The following is a 15,299-nucleotide window of genomic DNA, read 5'->3' on the forward strand; positions in this document are numbered from 1 at the left end:
ATAACAGTTCAGTAGATTTATTCCCAATTATAATTGGGAATTACACCAGAGAGGCTTAGTGAGCGTTCCAGTCAGCATGGAACTGACCTAGATAAACACCACAACAGTGGTTAACCTGCCCAGAAATGTAGTGGAACAAAATGGGGTTATTTGGTCTAACTGTGAATCTGAGTGGCTGAGCACACTGAGTGATGCATGCACTCTTTGGTGTAAAGAGGTATGGCATACTATGCGCATAGTAAGAAGCTTTAAAAACATTCAAAAACATTTAAAACACTCACTCAAGTTTCAGAATTCAAACAAAAAAGGCAAAAACACAACTCATAGAATAACTTCTCTGCCTTTGTAGCTCTGTGTCCAACACCGGCAAGATGTCAAGATGACTGCATTCTTGCGGACATTGTATCTGTGTGGATGCCATGTATACTGCTGAGGTAGAAATCCCCAGGATGTGATTTGTCATGGTAATTGCGTTACAGTTTCCATCACATTTATCTTATGGCTGAATACATCTTACAAACTGCCAGGCTTGCAGGACCCGAGACTAGTAGCTAAGCGTTAGCTGAAATCAATCTTCTAATTTGACTTCTGCAGCACACAAATACTACAGTGCAGCTGGAACTGCAAAAGATGACAATGGAACCGAGAACAGATTCTCTTCACTTGCACTGTGACACATGTAGAGGAGGAGCGACACGTATGCATGTTCAAATATGCGCACACACACACACACACGCATGCACACGCATTAACTGATGCCCTTCTGAGGCACCATATGGATGGAAAAAGGCTAAGAGGCGTCTGGAGTGTGACCCAGTGCAAGCACCAACATATTCTGACAAATCTTTTTCTCATCCCTGCCAAGCATATGGATATACAGTAAAAAAAAAAAAAAAAAAAAAAGCCATAAAATACCCTGCCACAACATAATAAGCAGGTGTTTATCATAGAAGATCTTAAATGAGCTAAACAATATTAAATGAGAAGACTCAGATCTCAGTGAAGGCGTTTTGGTCCACTCTTCTTTATAGCATGACTTCTGTTCACTGAGGTTTATGGACAATCTGTTCTTGTCTTTTTTAGTCATTCTGCTATAGACTTGCTGATAGGATCATTATCCTGTTTTGGCCAAGCTTTAGCTATCGTACAGATGCCTCACATTTGTCTCATACTTCAATATACAAAAAAAGTGTGCGGTCGACTCAGTGACTGTAGAATAAGCCTGTGGCTGCAAAACAACCCCAAACCATCACCCTTCCTCCACTATGCATGACATTTAATATGAGGTGTTTGTGTTGACATGCTGTGTTTGGTTTTCACTAAATGTGTTGCTGTGCATTAAAACCAAACATCTTCACTTTGGTCTCACGTGTCCAAAGCATGTTTTTCCAGAAGTCATGAGACTTCTTTCTGGAAGAATGTCCTTTGTAAACCTAAGCCATACTGCCATATTATCCTCAGAACTTAGAAAGAAGATGCTTTCTCCTGCAACCTGTCCAAGTCAAACAAGTATGACTGTACTCTTCGTGAAGCATTTACACGTCAACTGTTCTTGGGTTCTTTTGCATTTTCTCTGAACATTGCAGGGTCTGCTCTTCGGATGAATTTCCTGGGTATCTGCACACTCCTGGGAATACTGGCAATGGGCTAGTATTTACCCTAATTTCTATGGAAGCAGCAAAGACGTGCCATTTCAAGACCTATTAAGGACCAAATTATCATTATACTTTGAAATTTAAGAACCTGAAAGAGGTGAATTGAAAGAGGGTGTACTTTCATTTTACCACAAGTGTGTTATATATTAACAACCCTATCAAGAAAAGGCCATACTGTACTAAACATCAGCATATGAAGATTAAGGCAAAGCCAAGAAGTCTTTTCTTTGGTATAAAATTTTAATATAAAGGGTTGACTGAAATTACTAGCTAAAAAACAAGCCATGTAGCGAGATAACAAAAAAAATTTGATAAAAAAATGTGATAAAAATCAGTCTAGAGGCTGGATTAATGGTTTACGGTGAGGTAGGCAAGGTTATAAACTGTAGCAAATCCAATAGCCATGAGAGACCTTGGCTTTAGAGGAAACTAACATAGCAGGTTACAACACAAGGCCATTAACATTAGACATATCAGGACAGAGGAGGCATGTATCACCACAGAGCTTTGTCAGTGTCGGCATATACAACTATATAAATGAGACACGGAGAGATGTAGGACCCCTCCCCAGCCAAACCCTTCCAGCTCTTCATCCCATCAGCACCACGCACTGTAACCCATCAACCACGACAGGTGACCTTGAACGACCTTGTCTTCTATAGCTCTCAGAGAACATCCAGCCAGCACGCCAAGCCCAGCCCACCTATCCTCGTTTCTTTCTCCATATCACTCCCCTCTTCCCACTTATCTGTCATTTCCTCTATCTCCCTCTTCATCTAGTTGTGCTGCCGTCTCGGTGTAATGTGGTTTGTATCACTTTCTGTCAAGTCCGTTTGTTGCTATCATTTTAAGAAAATGATCTGAATGATGGATTGCAGGCTTATGGGGACAATTCCAGGCACTGACCCTGCACCATATTGTAGTGCAAGAGAGGTTAATCGAAAAAGAAAAAAGGAAACAAAGAACTAAAAAAAAAAGGAAACACGCACATGCCCCTCTGTTTTTTCTCTAAAAAGGCAATTAACTGCACACTGATATAGCTCAGCAGTGGGAGGTGATTGGTCCTGTTCTGCTAGCTGGGTGATAAGAGCTGAAAGGCATTTTTTTCTACACCTCAGACCAGAAATGCTTTCTGCATGCATCCACTCTAGTTGCACTCATAGCTCTCAGCATTTAAAGATGTCACTTTCAAAATGTTCATTTTAATGCTGCTGTATATCATTGACACCTACAGAGCCATGCCAAGAAAGCACTATGTTCACAAATTAATCATATCATAATCTGTCAGTGCGCCCCAGGGTGGCTGTGGCTACAATGTAGCTTGCCATCACCAGTGTGTGAATGTGTGCGTGAATGGGTGAGTGACTGGATATGTAAAGCGCTTTGGGGTCCTTAGGGACCAGAAAGGCGCTAGATAAATACAGGCCATTTACCATTTATATTATTCACACATATTAATTGACTTTAAAAGTGGATTAGGTGAGCGTTTGAATTGTGAGAGCGTTTTCTACACAGTTTCGTTTGAAAACCTTATGGGAAGGAAAATGGGTGATTACTCTAAGCAAAAACGCAAAATCCCTCACAATGAACTGGAACAACAATTGTAACAATTGTAACTTGAGTGCATTGATCAGCTGATAAAGGTTTGGCATTTGCACATGGTGATGTGTAACTTGACCTTTTTAAACACAAACTGGATCTTATCTGAAGGGACACACTTGTTTTTATCTTGTTGAACTGTTTGTATATGATGTTGAGAAATATATAAGCTACCGTAGATTGACACCCACAGCCATGCCTCAGTCAGTGAACACATGCACATGTGAAATGAACAATGACTTACCACAGAGAACATTCTACATCCTCCCCTGTCCTTTTACCCATTGATAGGTGTGACCCCCCCCCACCCACCCCAACAAAGGAAAAAAAACCCCAAAAAAACAACGAAACAAAAACACAGAAATTCAAAGACCAAACAAGGGGCATAATTATCTCACGAAATAAACTCCTTATCAGTCCTTTTATCAGTTTTTCATAAGTCACTGCTCGTCCCCACAATTATAGTGGCATGCCAAATTTCTGTCATTACAAAGACGCCTAAACATGTACACATAAACACACACACTGAATGTGCTGTTGTAACTAGTGAGTTGTTGATGGGGTGTTTCAGAGTTGCACAAAGGTTGCAAAGCAAAGGCAAATTTTGTTTTTTAGTGCTGTACCAAAAGTTAACTAGCTGAGCCACGCCTCGGTGAAGTGCTCCAAAACTTGCCTGCACAGCTCTGGTACTTATAAATGTTTGACTTGCTGATTAGGTACCATGTCTCTAACAGTTGTGCTTACAATGACATTCATGTTATCATGGTTAACTTCAGGTTATGCAAGCAGCAGTGTGCAATTATTTTTCAAAGGTCTTTGCTGTGCTTTGGTTACTGTGGATAAGTGTTTTTATTAGTAGTAACAGAGGCAGGAAGGATATGATAGATTTATTTGTTTGTTCAGTGTCTGTCTTTTTCTTGTGTTTGTCATATTCCCAGTTAGCAAACCAGGCTCTGGCATTCACTCATTTATGACTTGTTATTGTACTCAAGAGTCTATCCGGCTGTCAGGGTCTGGACAGTCTCCGTAATGCATGACACCAGGGAAGGAAAAAGGGATTAGAAGCAAGTAAGAGAGAGTAATAATGGTCAATCTTTTTCTTTTCTTGTCTGACCATCTTCGCAAACTAAAATGTGATTTTGCTCAGAGAATGTGAAACATACCACCATGAACAAAGGGAATGGCAGCTGTGCTAGTTACGGCTCTGTTACACTTAGTCATAACTAGATCAGGAAGCTGCCCTGCACACACACACGCGCATGACACACTGATGAGCACACTCACAGTATCTTTCACAATACATCTAGACTAACTCCAAATAGCGCTATGTATAAAAATAAAATTACAGGAAAACCATCATGTGTGCACTGACCAGAATGCTCGTCACGTGCACAGCAATGCAGACCTGCTCCCAACAGAGCTATTTGACGAAGAAAGCAAAGGTCCATGGGAGTTACAAAAAGAAGAAAAAAAAGAAAAATTCCTTAAAGTCTACATTCTCAGAGCACCCCCGCCTTTTTTTTTGACAAGATCAAGATACTTTTTTACCGCAAATTAAATGACGTCAGTACTTATGTTCGTGGCTGTGTGCCCACTTCCTAGGGACGTGGGAACCACCCCCCTGCCTTCTAAAAGCTTCTAAATTCCTCTTGTAACAACTGAATTCAATCAATCATTGTTATCCACTGTATCTCTGAAATGTTGCTTCCCCCTCCACGATATCTCTGCTGGTGGTAAATGCCTGCTATTGAAGGAAATCCTGAAAAGTAAACTACTCTCTTGTTATGCCACCTTTCCTGTCAGTGAAAATATCAGTTTCATACTGTATGTGACTAGCATCAAAAGTGAAAGCAGTGCGCTCTGAAATCCTCATACTTTATGTCGACAAAGGAAAAAGAAATAGGAGGAAAAAAAAAAAATCTAAATCTGAATTGACCTTGAGGAAGTTAGGAACTTCCTTATTTTACCTAACACAATGTGAGCTCCTGCTAATGATAGTCCTTTTCCTGCCTCTTCCCATAACATGCTTGTTTGCATTTTGCCAATTTCTTTTTTAATTTTTTTTTCAATACTTCTGGGATATCAGATATTAGAATAGTTACATAATCAAAGGTTAAGTTCTTCATTCCACTGTCAAAGATCGCCATGAGCCTGCAGGAGTAACAGCAAGAGAAGTCTGGCTGTGTGGGCGTCTGTATGAAAACTTGTGGTCTGGACTTACTGCGTCACTGCAAGTTGAGAGAAACCAAATTTCATATTCCTGTGTGATGAGGATTTGAGTGAGAGGTCACATTTCAAATGTTTCTTTCAGAGAACAAAAAATATTTACATTTAAATTACTTGACCTGACAGTCTTACATGCAAGTGTTTCATATAGATGAGGTGGTACGGTCTGTGAAAAGCTCTGTTGATTGCAGATGCCAGGGGTTGCGCTGCAAAAGTGAATATGAGCATATGTGGAACATAAATCCTACATTCAGTTTTTTCAGATAAGAACAAATGGGAATGCCTACAGAGACCTAAGAGTAGATTTATACCCTCTAGCAAAATGTTTTAAAGGATGTTTTTTTTTATTGATGTAAAATTGGAGGTGAGTACTGATCAATGATCCATGTACTCAATGGCTGTGAGCACAGGAAGCAGAGTAAAAATGGGGAAACACCAATTTTAAAAGGGAACTCCCTTCCTATTCACTTTTGAATTTACAGAGCTTTAAATGTGAATGTTTTAAGACAGGAATACTGTTTGAAACTAAAACCTTCTTACAGTGACTGCGTCTTTCTTGACCGCTAGGTTCGAAGGTTGCTTTGAACCTCCCTCGTTAGTCACCAATTATCTTTATACAATCACTATAATTCTGAAAATGGATTTAAGGCGACCATGCAAACATTGTTTTTTTTTTTGTTTTGTTTTGTTTTGTTTTTTTAGTTTGGACATTTCGGATGTAGTATTTTTGGATTATGACATGCATGATACGTGAACGTTATTGGCATTTCTTTGGAAATGCCTGTTGTAATCCAAAGTTTGCAAAACATCTCATATTTGTTTAGCGTCAGCTCTGTTTGTGCTAAAGAAACTAACCAGCAATTTGCAAAGATGGAGGGGACATAAATGCCTGAAACTTTGTGGCTGGAAGGAGAGACACACTTCTTGAAAGACGGTAGGAAACATGCATACTATATTATATGAATGAAATGTAGAATAGAATATTTTATGGTTGTAGGAATTGTATATAAACTGTAACTGTATATAAAATGTGACTGTAATGGAAAAATCATTGCTGTCTATTTAAAAAAAATGTAAAAAAAAAAAAAAGCCACATAATGTAATCACGCTCAGACACAGTATACACTAACACATGCCAGCAGGGACAACATGAGGTGCAGTTTGAGTTCATTATTGGTCTTGCACTAGCCACTCTGTCCCTCCATCTGTTCTGCTCTCCCAAATGTATGGATGTGTGTGTGTGTGTGTGTGTGTGTGTGTGTGTGTGTGTGAACATGCTCATATCAGCCTTTTTGTCTGCATATCTGACCCTCCCCTGACTCGTTATGTCTGCTGAGCCACTACATGGCAGAGAAGCACAGGGACCAGAAGTGGCAGTGAGAATTACATAAACGACACAGTGGCCAGGACCCCTTGTTTTCACTCTGCTGCTGGCAAATACTGGAAAAGAGATCTAAAGGAAGGACCGTGAGAGATGAAAAGCGGGAGATAGACAGATTGTTGATACATATGGGTGTTAGCTCAAGATGGAGAGAGACTCTCTCTTACTAGTGCGCGCTCACTTTCTCATCCTAATGGGACTTTGTTTTGTAAGTGATAAGAGCAGACAGGATGAAATGCAAGGTTATTTCCGAGTTTGTTCACTCAATCATGACTACGGGAAATGTTCGTTTATGAATGGTCCAAGATTGTGTCTGAAAACGGTACCAGTGCACCGATCAGAATGAATGAAATGACCGCGTGATCACGGGGTGGCAACATGACATGAAGAACAACGAGATTACAGAAATTGAGAAGTGAAAGGAAAGCTATGGTTCCTATTGAGATCGGTTACAAAAAGGAAATAAAGAGCTCATATGTATTTTAAGTCATGTTATACCAGAGAGTCATCTGCTGCTGTTGATAGTACTTAACAGCCTCCATTAAAAAAAACAACAAATAAACAAACCATCGCTTGTTGCGCGGTTTAATAAACATACATTCTTTTTTAAGTATTAAAGTGTTGGGTGAACCCACATGAACTGCACTGCTTGAAGTGATAAACTTCTGGAGAATAATCACCTCGAATCTGCAGCCCTCCTCTGGTTTATAAAGCTTTACAACAAATTCAGCTCCTTGTTTATCTAACAGGCCCACAACTGCAACAAAAGTGAGAAAGTCTGCCTGATGCCGGGATTCTGAAAGCTGTTTTATTATTGCTCGACAAGCTGACTGTTCGTGCAGAAAACCCTAGAGCCACCGGGAAATGTTCTGGTTCTCCCGATAGGCAGTTTTATTTTTAGCTCTAAAGTAAATTGGTGACTTCATTGCTAGCTACAGGGATGCCTGTGCCCAACTATAGGTGGATTTTTATGACGTTTAAGAGAGCCTTTTCTATTGAAAAAGAGTTTTACAGTGTTTCAGAACTGCTCGATGTCTAAATAAAAAAAATAAAATAAGGATGCACAACTATTAAAAGCACAACTTCATTAAAAGTAACAAATATATACTGTAGGCCACAGTTTACAGAATTCCTTTATGTAATTCCCAGCATAACAAAATGGAATATTCAGCATTCAGACTGAAGGACACAGATTAGGAGCGATAAAAATCAAAGTTTTATCATTTTATACCATGTTTTATGGTTTTCCAGTTGCTGTTAGCCCTCTGAACCAAGTCTGCCCCCAGTTGGAGAGAGCCCTTCTCCTCCCTTCTCCTGCACTTTTTTTTCTACTGTAGTATGCCAAGAATATCTCAGGTGCCGGTTTTGTGAACAACAAAGCAGTTCCTGCGAAATACAACTATGCAGATCATTAAACCAGCTCAACATGACTGGGTTCTACTCACGTAGCTTTTGGTCTTTCGCCAGATGTTTCTGATTTTCTCTTGTATTTCACCTGCTAACCCGACCTGCAACTTCCTTTCTTGCCTCTTCATTTCACAAAATCTGAAATCGTAGAGTTTACTTAATATGCACATCTAACCTTGTTAGAACCAACGGACCTTCTGATCTGTATGACGAAAAAAACTGTTCAAATCTCGTCAGGTCACAATATGCAAGACAGTTGCAGTGTTGCTAAGACAGGGCATTGCTTCATTCCTCAAGTACACCCACAGCTTCATCTCACCCCTTTCCTCCTGCTTTTATATTTGGCGGTTGTCCAATGCATTCCTGTGTTATTGCAGTGGCTCTGAATAATGGGCATACAAAGGACATGCACAGACAGGTACACATGGACCCCAACCCCCAAACATACACTGTACTACCCATTTCCTGCTGCTTGATATTTTCCTACCAATCCCCCCCAACCCCCACCACAAAGCTGAAATCTCTTCACAGCTGGAGGTTACTCCTGTTGACTGAGCAATGGGCCAGACGGGCAAGCAAACGTTGCACGCTGCACAATAGTAGTAGTGACATATAGTGGAACAAGATGCAGAATAACGCAGCCTTTCCTTGTGATATACACATTCATCTATCTACAAGGCATGCTAGAGCTACTATTCGAAATCCTCCAAAATACATAAACTGCGTACAGCACCGAGGTTTCAATGCCCACATCTGAGACACTTTTCAATATCATGGTTAATCACATCAATGCTAAATTCAAAACTCAGTTTGCTTAGCTGCAACATAAACTGTGTAATGATTTTGGAAAACATATGAGATGATATTCCAAGTTAATAATATGGAATAAATAATGTATGTCTGTGCTATTTTATACTGCATGCACATCTATGTATGCATTAATTAGATAACATTAAAAAAAAAAACTGCTAAGGCTTTGGAGCTGCATTTGATACATTTAATATTTCATGAGAATAATAGTACTTTTCTTTTAATACAATTGATGCATATGGAAAAAAGAATTCTCTTTAGTCAAGCCATGCATTTCTATTTAACTTCATGAGAACATTTCATTATTCAGATGGAATGCTGCAAAGATAAAAAAAAAATTTTTGTATTTCCCCTACTATTCCCATGTCTGAGCCAAATGAATGGGGAAGAAAGAAGTGGTGCAGGATAAACAGGCAAACAGGTGGAGCTGTACTGACTCACTTTGCACTGACAGCAGATTAAACAGATGACTAACGCCGAGGCAATTTTTCATTTTATCATCTTTGAGCTAAAGTCATGGGTTATTTAACCAAGAAATACCAATTCATTTATATTTATGTATGAATTATGTTTATCTTCTAAAGTTAGAAAAGCAGTGTTTAAGCTGAGCCTTGTGTTGCCTTACACGTGAAAGATGACTCCAAGATCTCACAACGAGGAAAACAGCTTAATAATTTAATACTGTTACTGGACTGTTATTTGATATAAACAGATACCGGAACAGGAAAAAGATGGAATGGTTTATCTCTAAAATCATTACAACTTTTTATTGTTAAAATGCAAATCACCCCAAAATCCAAGTAGCAAACAATATTACTGAACACTGCAGCTTTACACCTTTGCCTACTTTTCAGTTCCTGCTTTAACGTATTGAGTAATGGCCAGAAATGTGGTTTTGTATGACATGATGTGAAGCTGACATTTGACAATATACAATTTCATTATTTTATCATAAATTTTTAGATCACGTATGAAGTGAATGAATTGGAATCCTGACGGTTAAATCCCCCTAAAATATATAGTTCTGGTTACACTGATATCTGTTGCAGACACATATTAATAGTCGCTCTTTTTTTTTTTTTTTTTTAACTCAGCATAGTGGCCGTAAAATAGCTATGGCTACAGGTACTGCTGACGGTTTCAGTCTAAAGTTACTTGTAAGTCCATATTTGGTAAATAATCAGCCTTTCTCACACATTCTTTGATCACAGGTGACCTGATTTTATGCTGCAAGGTTGCAAAAAAGCAGGGCACACGGAAAGAAGTCAGTTACATTGTTGTGGATTTTGAGGTGCGCAACTTGTCGCCTGCAGCTTTCAAAAATGCTTCTTGTCATTTCATTACCACCCAGCAATATTTCAAACTCATCTGCTATGGAAACATGCAGAAAACAGGAACAACCTAAGACCTAAACAACTAAACTGGACATCTGGAGGATCCTTCATAATATACTGCAAGTCATCTCATACCAGTTAAATACTTTTAACATAACGCTGGAAATGTTTGGTTTGCTTGAGCAGTAACCTAATAAGGATTTTGATTTTCCATTTAAGTTGGCAGAGACAGATGTTTTGTTACCTGGACCTCTTCAATATTGTCAGTTTTATCATTTAAGATGCTCTCCTGTGGCTTTAGAAGAGCCGTCTAATTGAGTTCTGGGAGATATGGTTTTCTGCTCTTTTTTATATTTACCCACAAACAAAAAACGAAATCCAGGTTATTTTTATTATCATTACTGAAAGCAATCCTCTTTTGTATACTGATTGTTAAAAAACTTTTTGCAATTCTACTGGAAAAGAAAAAGAAAAAGAAAAAAACAAAAGCAAAATTCCAGTCCACTTCATACTGGCAGACGTTTACATGTACACTTATATGACACAAGCATTTAAGTCAGCGTCATGTGTCAGTCAGGTGATTCATTTAGCAAAAGTAAGCAGATTTTTCCGATAATTACGCACAGCCACTGAATCCAGTAATCTGTTGTGGCCAGGAGCACCCACAGCATGAAGCATAACTACTTTTTAAGGACAGAACTGGACAGCTTGCTGTGACTCTATCATTACTCTTACCTCACCTTTATTTTTATGTCAAGGTATAGAAACTAGTCCAAATGGAATATGCTTAAAGAAAATAATGGTAGATGAGCAAAACTTTACAGTTTAATGTCTCCATGAAACAAAACTGGAACTTCCACTATGTTTTCATGTAAAGCGTAGACAGCGAATATTTGCTTTCAGTAAATGGCTTTTGTGGGCAAAGTTTAAAACCAATGCTGTCCCTGCAATAATGATCCCCTAGAATCAGCAGTGCGTCACTCATCAACACACTGTGTGCATTTGGATTATGCCTCACCAGCATGTTTGACTGCCCTCAAACATTTGACCAAAAGTAACCACGGTAACCGTCTCAAAAACAAAGGGAGGCTCAGACCAGGTCAACAAAGACTGGGATTCTCCCCCAGATGATTAGGTTACATAAATGATTAGTGCCCCAACACAAGACCCTCAGTAAGCCTCTAAAATAACTCACTGCCCTCCAGCTAAGGCCTTAATTATACTTTCTTGTTTCTGCGAGTCCGTTAGGGTCTGAGCAACTGAAATTTTGTCATCATACAGTAAATGCGAGGGTCCCTATGGACAGGTTGTTCCTGGACATGTGCCTGCTAATTTTTTGAGAATGCTTGAACTCCACCCCAGGGATTTTACATTACAATACATCAATTGTGCATGTGTCCCAGATGCAGTCCCAGACGTCAAAGAAGAATATCAGGAACGACTACTTTCCGTGTCTGTCTCCAACTGTCCGCAACAGAGTATAATCAAGGTTTAAGAGGAATGACTACTCTGCTGTACTGTCTCTAGCTGTCCGTGTCCATAACAGACTATAATCAAGGTGTAAGCAGTGGTATACCAACACTCACCTCCACTAGCTATCTGTTGATCAAATATCCAGGCAGCTAAGGAGTCATTTTACAGAAAAATGATTAAGAAGCATATGACTGTGCTTGCTATGCCCTTCTACTTGTATCTTAAAGAAGCTACAAGTAAAAAAAACAAGAACAAACCAATAAAATAAAATGAGAAGGGCATTTTAAATTTGAGTAAATCAGAGTTTAGATTCTTTATCATAATTTATTAAACCAACACTGCTGAGATTAAGTCAACTGTTCAGCACTTTTCACTTCAGTATTAGATTCTCTCTACTACTACCAAATAGACCCTCACCTTTATTCTTTGTGGCCTCTATCAAAATCAAAGTGTTTGAACCATTCCTCTGAGATTCTGATCCACGTTGACATGATAGCACTACACAGATGTTGCAGATTTGTGGGCAGCACCTTCAAGTTACTCATCTTTTGTTCCCCCACATCCCAAACACGCTCTTTTGGATCGAGATCTGGTGATACAGTTGGTTATTTGACTACAAGGAAATCATTCTCACATTTAGGCAACCTGTCTAAAATTAAATGAGCTTGTACATGCCCGTTATCGTGCTGATAGCAGTCATTAGATGATCTTAGCTCTGTGTTCATAAAACAACAACAACAACAATACTCAGGTAGGTTGTGCCAGTTAATAATCATCAATTGCTACCAAACCATTACTCTGCTTCACTAGTTACTCTGCTTTGCCTATTCTCTGTAAGTCCTAGAGAGGTGTACATGAATATCTTAGTAGAATATCTGGTGACATATCTGGAACTGGTGACTGGTATTTTCACACTACTGTCTGCAACCCGTATGTAAAAGTTGTATTCATCGATGAAGGAAATTAGAAAGATCAGGAATGACCAGTAGTAGGCTGGACACTGATTGCCAATATATTTATATTTATTATATATTGAAAACTTCACTCAAACACGTCATGTAAAGAATATCACACAATAAACATGTATCAGGTTATTTTAATTTCTTCACCGCGCTTACAGTTTAATCAATTTAATCTTGTTTACTGCTTCCTGCAGTGGCAGAGTTTTAAGTCACGTGTCCTTTTCATATGTGTAAATGCATGTGCAGAGGTAAAGGGTCTACACTGAAGCAGAAATAACAATTTATATGTGTTTATTGAAATAATGAGGCAAGCGCTCTTCTGACCCGTCAGGGTTACTTTGTTTTATTTATACTAGTTCTAATGAAGTTTACTGAGAGGTCCTATCTATACAATCTCAATCCAAAAGAGATGTCTCTATCCAAAATCCCAAATTACTATAATGGCTGAATCAATGAGGATTTGTCATCATACAGACCATCATGGGAACCAGGATGGCATGTCTCTATGGTTCCTGTGACAATAAAAACTAGTCAGTCCTGGATGGGAACAAGTCCTGAGGGAACCATGGCAACTGCAGTGAAAATGTCAAACACCAAAGTAGAGGAATTTTAGTGTCTGGACTCTCAGGCATTCAACTTTGTGTGCGTTTAGATTTCATACAGTTTTCTACTTACTATTAAATCAGAGAAGTCCATTTGCAGCTGTCTAAAGAGAGTCACAAAAGTTAAAGCTACATAATTAATCCCTATTCAGCACGCTTGTCTATTCACAATGAAATCCACCTGAGGCAGCTTGGCACACAGTTAATATTTCACCCTGGCTCTCTCTAGCTTCTGGAAATTAGCCTGAGGTTGCTGGCTAATTCCAGCAACTTCATGTAGCAGGAGGGTGTTAGAGGGAGTAAGAATAGTACTACACTAGGCCTCTAGGACCAGGATAAATTGCTTTAAGAGTGCCAGAGAAGCTCAGGCATTAACATTGAGACACCAGCATCAGCACAGAAGTAACCGACCCATCAAGCACAAATGGGCTCCAAGTATTATGACACACAACAGGCCGCATTTTCCAGAGACAACTCTACTCACTTGCACTTAAATACACACACGCATACACACTCACTTAACACTGCAGTGCACAGACACCATTATTATTACAAGTGGATCTCTACTGGAGTACAGCCAATTTTTAGTTCTGTGGTTAGCATCAGCCATGCTTTCAAACTCTGCGTATAAACACCAACAATACAAGACTTAACAGAGGCAGTTTTACTACAACTAGTACTTATTTGGATTTTAGTTCTTCTAGTGGTGCTTTAAATGCTCATCAACTGCCTGTTTGTTCTTAGTCAAAGTACAGATTTAACAAATCCATTAAGCATAATGAACTAAAGTGTAATGCACCTTGACAAAATTAATGATTTACCCCATTCAGACTAGAGTAACAGGGCTGCATTTGAACATGTTGTTGTTACAAACATGTACTATGCAGACCTAATGTGGGATTCCCTAGAAATTCCAAACTGCAAATTTAAAAATATTATCTGTCTTATCATTATAAGAGTCTTCCTCCCGTAAACCTTCCCACCTCAGAAGTAATTTTTTACTCAAATTAGGATTCAAATGATCCCGAAGTAAGGTAGCCACTTAAGTTGGAAACTTTTCCAGGCAGGAAGTGGCTGCTGCACAAACAAATAGATGCACATAAGTGAATCATACAAGTTCGCACTTGCAACACATAGTGGGCGTGGCCAGAGGAAATGGAAAAATGCTCTGGGAAAACAGCTTTCTCAGGAACACACTGCAAGCAGCATTACAACATGGAACTGCCCTGATTGCGCTGCCCGTAAAGTGAGGAAAGGGCACAATGCCAAGCAAAAATTCAGAACGTGGTCCTTCTGCAAGTAATTTCTTGAGACAGGGTGGGGAGAATGCCTTTAGCATTTATTTATCATACTATAGTACTACTACAAAGCGAACAAGAAATGACATTGTGATGGAAGTTAGATTATCAACTGCAAATGGATTCTGCAAGTGGTGATCTATTGTAAGAAAATAAGCTACAAGAAATAGACTTTTTTAAAATTACATTTCATGGACATCCACTGGGAATAATTCTATAGCAATAAATATATACGTTTTTAAACACACAAAACGCCACATGTTACATAATTTAAATGTGTAGCCATAAACTACAAATATGTTGACATTCAAACATGCTAAAATGTGTTTTGCAAATGAAAGTTATGGTTTTCATTAGCACAAGATAAGAAATTGCTTGATTGGTGTGATTACATTGCAAAAGATATTTAGGTACACTGAAATAAAACGATTCACACCTAATTCATGACTTCTTTTATGAGTTTCTATGAGTTAAAAAAAAAATCCTTTTATGATTTCCGAAGCATGTTTCAGTGAAAGAAGAGATTAATCCTGCAGATATTGCTAAAAAAAA

At 38.8% G+C, this 15,299-nt stretch overlaps 1 protein-coding gene across 1 annotated transcript in view; it reads right to left on the bottom strand.

Annotated features, from left to right (window-relative positions):
* The window catches only part of b4galt5 (UDP-Gal:betaGlcNAc beta 1,4- galactosyltransferase, polypeptide 5), a 31,070-nt gene that overhangs the window by 10,914 nt on the left and 4,857 nt on the right, over positions 1 to 15,299 (bottom strand). The gene's annotated exons all lie outside the window — the stretch shown is intronic.

The sequence above is a fragment of the Oreochromis niloticus genome, linkage group LG20 (assembly GCF_001858045.2).
Source record: "Oreochromis niloticus isolate F11D_XX linkage group LG20, O_niloticus_UMD_NMBU, whole genome shotgun sequence".
Lineage (NCBI taxonomy): Eukaryota > Metazoa > Chordata > Actinopteri > Cichliformes > Cichlidae > Oreochromis > Oreochromis niloticus.